A 7,969-nucleotide genomic window follows, 5' to 3' on the forward strand; every position below is an offset into this window, starting at 1 on the left:
TACATTACATCATTAGTTCTAGATGAAGTGTTCCATGATTCATTGTTCGTGCACAACACCCAGTGCTCCATGCAGAACGTGCCCTCCTCAATACCCACCACCAGGCCAACCCATCCTCCCACCCCCCTCCCCTCTAGAACCCTCAGTTTGTTTTTCAGAGTCCATCTTCTCTCATGGTTCGTCCACCCCTCCGATTTCCGGTTCTGCACTATTTAAAGATCAGGTTCTGGGCACCTGGCTGGCTCAGTTGGTTAAGCGACTGCCTTTGGCTCAGGTCATGATCCTGGAGTCCCAGGATCGAGTCCCGCATCGGGCTCCCTGCTCAGCAGGGAGTCTGCTTCTCCCTCTGACCCTCCCCTCTCTCATGCTCTATCTCATTCTCTCTCTCAAATAAATAAAATCTTTAAGAAAAAATAAAGATCAAGTCCAAATTTCTTGACCCAGCATTTAAGCATCTCATAAGCTGGCCCTAGCCTAACTTTTCAACCTAACTTTCCTCTTCTCTAGTCAGATCCACCAATTTCCTGTCTCATGTACACAAGCTGTTCATTCCCAACTCTCAAATGCCCTCTGTCTTTTCTTTTATATGACTAAATCTGTCATTCTTTTTTAGACCTTATCTAGGTCACACAGTTGTGTTTCCTTTTTCTAAGCTTAAAGATTTATTCGAGATTTTGAAACATCCATTGACATTTAACCATATACTACTTCATATTTTTTTTACTCTTAATATCATACATGGCAGAGTATATAGGATAAAAAATAAACAGTTTAGGAAATAGAACATTTCCCTTTTTTTATTTTTTATTTTTAAGTAGGGGGCTTGAACTCACAACCCTGAGATTAAGACCTGAGCTGGGGTCAAGATTCAGACACTTACCCAACTGAGCCAGCCAGATGCCCCAGATATAGAACATTTCCAGTAACTTTGAAGCTCTCTGTGCTTACCTCCCCAGTTGCAACCTTCTCCCTCTCCTGGAGAGGTGGTGTTATCCTGTATTTGGATAATAATTCCCTTGATTTTCTTTATACTTTATCAATCTGAATATATTCTTTTTTTTCTGTCATGAAGATAGAAGTATGTTTATTTATTTTTAAATTTTTAATTTAAATTCAATTTAGTTAACATATACTATATATATATATATTTTTTTAAGATTTTATTTATTTATTTGACAGAGAGAGACACAGGGAGAGAGGGAACACAAGCAGGGGGAGTGGGAGAGGGAGAAGCAGGCTTCCCGCGGAGCAGGGAGCCGGATGCGGGCCTCGATCCCAGGACCCTGGGATCATGACCTGAGCCGAAGGCAGACACTTTAACGACTGAGCCACCCAGGCGCCCTAACATATGCTGTATTATTAGTATCAGGGGTAGAATTTAGTGATTCATCAGTTGCATATAATACCCAGTGCTCATTACATCAAGTGCACTCCTTAATGCCCATCACCCAGTTACCCCATCCCCCCACCCACCTCCCCTCTAGTAACCCTCAGTTTGTTTCCTAGAGTTAAGAGTCTCTTATGGTTTGCCTCCCTCTCTGTTTTCATCTTATTTTTCCTTCCCTTCCCCTATGTTCCTCTGTTTTGTTTCTTAAATTGCACATACGAGTGAACTTACATGGTATTTGTCTTTCTCTGACTTATTTTGCTTAGCATAATACCCTGTAGTTCTATCCATGTCATTGCAAATGGCAAGATTTCATTCTTTTTGATGGCTGAGTAATATTCCATTGTATATATATGCCATATCTTCTTTATCTATTCTGTCTGGGCTCTTTCCATATTTTGGCTATTTTGGACATTGCTGCTATAAACGTTGGGGTGCACGTGCTCCTTGGAATCAGTATGTTTGTATCCTTTGGATGAATACCTAGTAGCGCAATTGTTGGATTGTAGGGTAGTTCTATTTTTAGCTTTTTGAGGAACCTCCATACTGTTTTCCACAGTGGCTGCACCAGTTTGCATTCCCACCAACAGTGCGAGAAGGTTCCCCTTTCTCCACATCCTCGCCAACATCTGTTGTTTCCTGAATTGTTCATTTTAGCCATTCTGACTGGTGTGAGGTGGTATCTCATTGTGGTTTTGATTTGTATTTCCCTGATGCCAAGTGATGTTAAGCATTTTTTCATGTATCTGTTGGCCATTTGTATGTTGTCTTTGGAGAAATGTCTGCTCATGTCTTCTGCCCATTTCTTGACTGGATTTTTTGTTTTTGGGGTATTGAGTTTGTTAAGTTCTTTATAGATTCTAGATATTGGCCCTTTATCTGATAAGTCATTTGCAAATATCTTCTCCCATTCCATAGGTTGCCTTTTAGTTTTGTTGACTCTTTCCTTTGCTGTGCAGAAGCTTTTTACCCTGATGAAGTCCCAGTAATTTCCTTTTGCCTTTGATGTGTCTAGCAAGAAGTTGCTGCATCCAAGGTCAAAGAGGTTGCTGTCTGTGTTCTCTAGGATTTTGATGATTTCCTGTCTCACATTTAGGTCTTTCATCCATATATTTTTTTTTTTGTTACTATTATAGAAGTTTATTTAACAAAAAAGTTCAATATGAAAATGCACACGACCTGATTTTGATATTGTAGTAAAACAGGTACTATGGAGGGGATGTGTGGAAGCAGTTGATTTCTTTTGATGAACACACCCATTGTTTATACTCGCTCCAAGGCTTCTAACATGATGATACTATTTCCTCGTATTACCACCATTCCAGTATTGTTCTGTTGCCCACTAGTTGCCATCTCCACACATTCATCTATCACAAGATTCATAAACGGATCGAACCCCCGCAGTATTCCTTGGACATGTCTGCCACCATTTAATTTCATTGACAATTTCTTGTCCATAAATTTTTTCAACTCAGGAGGGTGAGCTTTGGTCATGGTGTCTACTCGGCGAGCTCAAAGATGCCTCCAAATGGAATTCGTGGCGTCCCTCACGCTCCCCCCTCTTCCATCCATTTTGAATTTATTTTTGTGTATGGTGTAAGAAAGTGGTCCAGTTTCATTCTTCATGTGGCTGTCCAGTTTTCCCAACACCATTTATTGAAGACACTCTTTTCCTTTCCTGCTTTGTCAAAGATTAGTTGACCATAGAATTGAGGGTCCATTTCTGGTTTTCTCTTCTGTTCCATTGATCTTTGTGTCTGTTTTTGTGCCAGTACCCTACTGTCTTTTTTTTTTTTTTAATTTTATTGTTATGTTAGTCACCATACAATACATCATTGGTTTTTGATGTGGTGATCCACGATCCATTGTTTTCGTATAACACCCAGTGCTCCGTGCAGTACGTGCCCTCCTTAATACCCATCACCGGGCTAACCAATCCCCCCTCCCCCCTCCCCTCTAAAACCCTGTTTGTTTCTCAGAGTCCGTAGTCTCTCATGGTTCATCTCTCCCTCCAATTCCCCCTCCCCATATTCCCTTCCTTCTCCTAATGTCCTCCATGTTATTCTTGATGTTCCACAAATAAGTGAAACCATATGATAATTGACTTTCTCTGCTTGACTTATTTCACTTAGCATAATCTCCTCCAGTCCCATCCATGTTGATGTAAAAGTTGGGTATTCATCTCTTCTGATGGCTGAGTAATATTCCATTGTATATATGGACCACATCTTCTTTATCCATTCATCTGTTGAAGGGCATCTGGGCTCTTTCCACAGTTTGGCTATTGCGGACATTGCTGATATGAACATTGGGGTGCATATGGCCCTTCTTTTCACTACATCTGTGTCTTTGGCAGTACCCTACTGTCTTGATGATTACAGCTTTGTAATACAGTTGAAGCCTGGAATCGTGATGCCTCCAGCTTTGTTTTTTGTTTTTCTTTTTTGTTTCAACATTACTTTGGCTATTCGGGATCTTTTGTGGTTCCATACAAATTTTAGGATTATTTGTTCCAGTTCTGTGAAAAATGCTGATAGTATTTTGATAGGGATTGCATTGAATGTGTTGATTGCTTTGGGTAGCATAGACATTTTAACAATATTTGTTCTTCCAATCCACGAGCATGGAACGTTCTTCCATTTCTTTGTGTCTTCCTCCATTTCTTTCTTAAGTGTTCTATAGTTTTCAGAGTACAGATCCTTTACCTCTTTGGTTAGGTTTATTCCTAGGTATCTTACGGTTTTTGGTGCAATTGTAAATGGGATTAATTCCTTGATTTCTCTTTCTTCTGCTTCAGTGTTAGTGTATAGACATGAAACTGACTTCTGTGCATTTATTTTATATCCTGAGACCTTGCTGAATTTCCTGTATCACTTCTAGCAATTTTTTTGGTGGAGTCTTTCAGGTTTTCTATGTACAGTATCATATTGTTTGCAGATAGTGAAAGTTTGACTTCTTCTTTGCCAATTTGGATGCCTTTTATTTCTTTTTGTTGTCTGGTTGCCGAGGGTAGGACTTCCAGTACTCTGTTGAACAACAGTAGTGGGAGTGGACATCCTTGTCGTGTTCCTGACCTTCAGGGAAAAGCTCCGTTTTTCCTCGTTGAGGATGATATTTGCTGTGAGTCTTAAATATATGGCTTTTATATCGAGTTCTGTTCCCTCTATCCCTGCATGGTGGAGAGTTTTTATCAAGAAAGGATGCTGTATTTTGTCAAATGCGTTTTCTGCATCTGTTGAGAGGATCATATGGTTCTTGTCCTTTCTTTTGTTAATGTGGTGTATCACATTGATTTGCAGATGTTGAACTACCCCTGCAGCCCAGGAATAAATCCCACTTGGTTGTGGTGAATAATCCTTCAATGTACTGTTGGATCCTATTAGCTGGTATTTTGGTGAGAATTTTTACATCCATGTTCATCAGGAATATTGGTGTGTAATTCTCCTTTTTAGGGGGCCTTTGTCTGGTTTTGGGATCAAGGTAATGCTGGCTTCAGAGAATGAGCTTGGAAGTTTTCCTTCCATTTCTATTTTTTGGAACAGTTTCAGAAGAATAGGTATTAATTCTTCTTGAAATGTTTAGTAGAATTCCCCTGGGAAGCCATCAGGCCCTGGACTCTTGTTTGTTGGGAGATTTTTGATTACTGATTCAATTTCTTTGCTGGTTATGGGTCTGTTCAGGTTTTCCATTTCTTCCTGGTTCAGTTTTGGTCATTGATATGTTTCTAGGAATTTATCCATTTCTTCCAGATTGCCAAGTTTGTTGGCATATAATTGCTCATAATATTCTCATAAAATTGTATTTCTTCGGTGTTGTGATGTCTCCTCTTTCATTCATGATTTTATTTATTTGGGTCCTTTCTCTTTTTGATAAGTCTGGCTAGGGGTTTATCAATCTTATTAATTCTTTCGAAGAACCAGTTCCTAGTTTCATTGATCTGTTTTACTGTTTTTATGATTTCTGTGTCATTGATTTCTGCTCTAGTCTTTATTGTTTCTCTTCTCCTACTGGATTTAGGCTTTATTTGCTGTTCTTTTTCTAGCTCCTTTAAGTGTAAGGTTAGGTTGTGTGTTTGAGACTTTTCTTGTTTCTTGAGCAAGTGAATATATATATATTTTTTTTTCGGTCTCACATTTATTACTGAACCAACCTACTGGTGTAGAGGCATAGTAACAGAAAAGTTGTTTCCCTGATAAAACATGTCTATTGGCCAGGTAGGAGGGATGTTTACAAGAGTGGTAGGATAGGAACACATAATCTTCATGCAGCTTAAATATGTGTGCCGATTAGGTGTGTCATATCATGATGTGTGATGCCTTATAGACCCAGCTTGGTTCTTCTCCAGTGCCTCCTCTTGGAGTTGTACCTGATTTTTTTTTTTAATTTTATTTATTTATTTGACAGAGAGAGACACAGCGAGAGAGGGAACACAAGCGGGGGGAGTGGGAGAGGGAGAAGCAGGCCTCTCATGGAGCAGGGAGCCCGATGTGGGGCTCGATCCCAGGACCCTGGGATCATGACCTGAGCCAAAGGCAGACACTTAACGACTGAGCCACTCAGGCACTCTGTACCTGATTTTATTACCAGTTTTCATCTGAATCCACTGGAGAATGGGAGGATTCTACTTTTGTTTCTTGGCCAGGAATTGCTTGATTCTGAAAGTCTTGGGAGAAGACATGGTGAGGAACAGTCATCCACACACACCAGGATGGCGGCGAAAAGGAGAAAAAGCGGAAGTGAATATATTCTTAAACAGTATACTTTTTAGGGGCGCCTGGGTGGCTCAGTCGTTAAGCGTCTGCCTTCGGCTCAGGTCATGATCCCAGGGTCCTGGGATCGAGCCCCGCATCGGGCTCCCTGCTCAGCGGGGAGCCTGCTTCTCCCTCTCCCACTCCCCCTGCTTGTGTTCCCTCTCTCGCTGTGTCTCTCTCTGTCAAATAAATAAAATCTTAAAAAAAAAAAAAAGTATACTTTTTAGTTTTTTCTGCTTTTGATCTTTGTAGAAAATTTTCTCCTCTAAGTTACCTTTTTTTCATTTAACCTTGTTTTGAGATTCACATAGATATATCCGTTCACTGCTGAATGGCGGTCTTATGTGAATATGCCACTGATTATTTTTCTATTCTGTTGTTGATGGAGATTTGGGTTGTTTCTTTTTTTTTTCCCTCCTATCACGAATAATCCATGTTGTTGGCATGCCCCAATACCCAGTCTTTGGACATCTTCTCTCCCTACACTCAATTAGGGTTCTCATTCAATCACATTGCTTTAAATATTATTTATATATGCTTTGTCCACTGTGTAGCCATGAGGCACATGTACTTATTCAAATGTAAATTAATGAAAATTAACAATTCAGTTTTTCAGTCACCTTAGCTGCATTTCAAGTCACGTGTGGCTCATGACTGCCATATGAGGCAGAGCAATTACAGAGCTATTATCATCACTAATGTTTTGTGAAACCCACCTGATCTGTGTTCCAATAGTTCCCAAATGTATCCCTCCCCTGAATTTCAGATTTAGGTAATAAACTTCCTCCTCACCATTTCCCTTGGATGACCTATATATCTTAAACTTACCATGTTCAAAACCTGCTCCTCCCATGATTTTCTCCCTCATCTCAGTGAATAACATCTCTATTCTTCCACTTGTTTAGGCTAAAAACTTGGAGTCATCCTTAACTCCTTTCTTGTTTTCATATCCCTCATCAGTCAGCATATACATCAAGATTCAGACCACTTCTGCCTGCCACCACCCTGGTTCTAATCACACTCTTTTACCCAGATACTGTAATAGCCTCTTAAGCAGTTTCCTTTCTTCTGCCCTTGCCTCTCTCTGTATAGCTTGTTCTTGTCACCACAGGTAGCATGATCTTTTTGAAATCCAAGTCCTATATCTTCGCTAGTGAATGCTTAAAACCTTGCAGTTGATCCCCATTTTGCTCGTAAAGACAAAATCCTTATAATAGCCAGGAAGGCCCCGTGGGAGCTGGCCTCTCATCACCTCTCTAATCTTGTTTCCAAAATAATCACTCTCACCCCATTCTAGTCACACTGGTCTATTTACTTGACTCAGTCTTAGATTATTTGCACTGCTTTCCCTCTGCTCAGAATGCTCTTCTACCATTGAGATCAGGGAGGGCTTCACAGAGAGCATAGGGTTTGAGCAAACGTCTTTGAAAGAAATAAAAAATTTGGATGAACAGAGAAGGGGAAGAGAGGATATTTTAGAAGGAATAGTGTTAGCAAAAGCTCAGAAGTAGGAAAAATCGCAATATAATCAAGGGACAGTAGATTTTATCCTGTAGGAAGTAGAAAGTCTGTGATGCCTTTTGAGCAGTACAGTCACATATGAAAACTGTTTTTTGTTGATAAATCTTGCTGTTTTTTTTTTTTTAAAGATTTTATTTATTTATTTGACAGAGAAAGACACAGCAAGAGAGGGAACACAAACGGGGAGTGGGAGAGGGAGAAGCAGACTCCCCGCCGAGCAGGGAGCCCGATGCGGGACTCGATCCCGGGACTCCAGGATCATGACCTGAGCCGAAGGCAGTCGCTTAACCAACTGAGCCACCCAGGCGCC

At 40.4% G+C, this 7,969-nt stretch overlaps 1 protein-coding gene and 1 pseudogene across 1 annotated transcript in view; one reads left to right on the forward strand and one right to left on the reverse strand.

Moving 5' to 3' along the window:
• IDE (insulin degrading enzyme) overlaps nt 1–7,969 on the forward strand; it is an 83,296-nt gene that overhangs the window by 5,814 nt on the left and 69,513 nt on the right. The window lies entirely within an intron of this gene.
• Nucleotides 2,531–2,940, reverse strand: LOC115941133 (small nuclear ribonucleoprotein G pseudogene; annotated as a pseudogene).

This window comes from Leptonychotes weddellii, chromosome 6 (assembly GCF_054177405.1).
Source record: "Leptonychotes weddellii isolate Sample4059 chromosome 6, ASM5417740v2, whole genome shotgun sequence".
In the NCBI taxonomy this organism is placed as follows: domain Eukaryota; kingdom Metazoa; phylum Chordata; class Mammalia; order Carnivora; family Phocidae; genus Leptonychotes; species Leptonychotes weddellii.